This window comes from Argiope bruennichi, chromosome X2 (assembly GCF_947563725.1).
Source record: "Argiope bruennichi chromosome X2, qqArgBrue1.1, whole genome shotgun sequence".
In the NCBI taxonomy this organism is placed as follows: domain Eukaryota; kingdom Metazoa; phylum Arthropoda; class Arachnida; order Araneae; family Araneidae; genus Argiope; species Argiope bruennichi.
This window is the reverse complement of record NC_079163.1, coordinates 51076589-51079348: the sequence shown is the minus strand read 5'-3', so window position 1 is coordinate 51079348 and position 2760 is coordinate 51076589. Positions and strand designations below refer to the sequence as shown.

General features: G+C 33.5%; 1 long non-coding RNA gene across 1 annotated transcript in view; it reads right to left on the bottom strand.

The window, feature by feature from the left end:
- Positions 1 to 381: 381 nt before the first annotated feature.
- Positions 382 to 2760, bottom strand: part of LOC129960533 (uncharacterized) — an 88809-nt gene continuing 86430 nt past the window's right edge. The window contains exons 3-4 of the long non-coding RNA XR_008783610.1: positions 676 to 725; positions 382 to 593 (exon numbers count right to left, since the gene is read on the bottom strand). This is a non-coding gene — a long non-coding RNA (uncharacterized LOC129960533). The remainder of the gene's footprint in view (positions 594 to 675; positions 726 to 2760) is intronic.

Genomic DNA, 2760 nt, shown 5'->3' with positions numbered 1-2760 from the left:
ATGATATATTGATACCCAGTAAGCTACTGGCAAAATAGTTGTGCTTGGACGGTTTACGAAGATCTCGGTTTCTAGGAATCTCCCCCCACTCTTGGGAGAACCTTTTAACATCAGGTCTGTGAGTCAACTAACGTTAACTGTAGGTTATTTAGAGATGCGCGATGGAATGAGGGTTGACAGGCTAGTTGGCACCTCTACTATTATCTATACTTAAAACTGAAATTATATGAATCGACGCGATTAAGACGTTCACGTCTCTATTTCAGAGCAATAACTGCATTTAGAAAATTTAGATGTATTAGAATTCTTTATGCATCTAGTGACTTAATGATAAGGGCAATAAGATACAGATGCTTAGGGTGCTATTTTGGGACAGACCTCGTACTTTTGAACTGCAGTGAGATGACGAGGACGACACCTGAGGTGGCACCCCCTCTCCAAACTTCCACACCACACCAGCGGGAGGACGTTTGGCACCGACGGATTTAAGGTGCTCCAGACCCGCTTATAGAATGGTTCTTTGGTGGAATCGGTTCTTGAGCCTGAGACCCTCCAGTTCCGAAGAAGAGACCTGACCACCAGGCGGTGCCAATCTTGGAGGAAAAGAAGGAAAGTAAATTAATTATATTTCCATTTCATTTTATTACGGTAAAAGTCATGAAGGGAAGAACATACCATGGCACAGGCACTACTTTTACATCTCTGATAAATGAATGATCTCGCAACTATATAAATAAAAAAAAAGTATATAAATAAAAATAAGTTTTTTATAAAAAGGTAATGAATTTAAATATGTAGAAGCTGATCGCACACCGTTGTCTGTCTGTCTGTATGTATGCATGCATGCATGTATATATGTATGTATGTATCGACGAGCACAACATAGAACGACATAAAACGAAATGAGGAAAAGCTAAAAGAGAGGGAAAGTATTTTTTCCAGTGCTTATATACATGCATGCATACGATACATGCATGCATGCATCGATTTTGATAAGGGAAACACAGGGATCTTTTAGAAGAATTTGCTTGACTGTCAATTTTTTTTTTATCCCTTTACTCAGAGTGTTGGAACCTTGTCGGCTTTTAGCCGATTCAGGAATTTTAGAACTCGTGTTGAATTAATTAAAAAGGGGAATGAGATCAAGAGAATAAATGATGAGAGAATATTTGAGAAAAGATGATGATGAGAAATAAGAGAATATTTTAGAATGAAGTTAATATGCGCGAAATTAAGAAAAATCTTTGGAAATTAATTAGAATTGAAATTAGAGTTTAAAATATCATTACATATTATATATATATAATGAAACAAAATAAATTCTTAACAAGTGTCTAAGGTCACACATTTAAAAAAAATATTTTTTAATGTTACACTTAAGATTAGACATATATTTTTTAATAAATGCATTTAAAGAATTAAAATTCTTCGTGATGACTAATTAAGGAATCAATTATGATATGAAATGTAAAAGTTAAAGAAATGAAAGAACAATAAAGTGAGCTTGCAAGAACAAAATTTGTTATTAAAAGCGGAAAGTCATTTGTATGATGTAAATTTTCAACCAAAGAGTCGTCATTATTGCATCACCTGTTAATAGACTTGGCTTTGCTAATAATCTTTTTAACAACGCATCCTTTCAAACTGAAGTCATCTGAATACCTCATTTATTTTAAATGACTGTTAAAAACACTACTGCATTTCTATATATAATGCTATTACATTTTGAAGGTAGAAAAATGTTAGTTGGTATATATTTATATATATATACTTTAGGAAATGTAGTGCAGGCGAAATAATAATTCTTTATTTGTTCTTTTTTAAATGCTAGTGGACAATTGGCGTAGTAATATATGAAGTGGCAATTTACTATATTTGAAAATATTTATTAAATTTTCTTCATATTTATGGAGCTGACAATACCGAAGAACAGTACCTTCTGTGTTACAAAAGAAGTGTTACGCCTTTGACTAAAATTACATAGAAAACAGAAACTTAAGCAAAAAATATTGCACTTTTTATCTTGGTAGTAAGAGTTTCGATTCTAAACATAAATGCATTACAAGGTAAATCTTTGTTTCTCGAATACAAATAAAAATAATATACAGAGAAAAAATATTGTGATTGTCATAAAATTCGATTTCGGGATTTTGATAAATCTTCTAGTTTTAGACTTTCTTGTGTCTGAAAAAACAATTTTGGCAATTACGCTTTTTTTCTTCTGAACATTATAAATTAGATTTAGTTTAGTTTAGTTGTATTAACGCCTCATTTTAAAGCAACATTAGGGCTATTTTGGGACGAACCTCGTAATTCTGAACCGTGGTGAGTTGACGAGGACGTCACCTGAGCTAGCACCCCACTCTCCAAACTTCCACACCACACCAGTGGGAGGACTTTTAGAACCGACGGATTTAACGTGCCTCAGACGACGGTTCTTCGGTAGAATCTGGTCTCGAACCTGAAATCCTCCGGTTTCGAAGCCGATACGTTAATACTAGGCCACTGCGGCCCCATTATAAATTAGAAAAGTAGTTAAGCAGGCGAATGAAATTTGGTATGCATTCTTTACAAAAAAAAATTACCTTTGAAAAATTTTGAACAAAATCTGTCATTAGCAAGTCCGCTCGTATGTCTGCCCATATCTTTCTGGTACGACACTTCAAAAACTTAATGAGCTACAACCATGAAATTTATTATACAGCTTTAACATTGGAATCTCAGATCTATATAAAACTAGATAAATGAATTATTGTATTT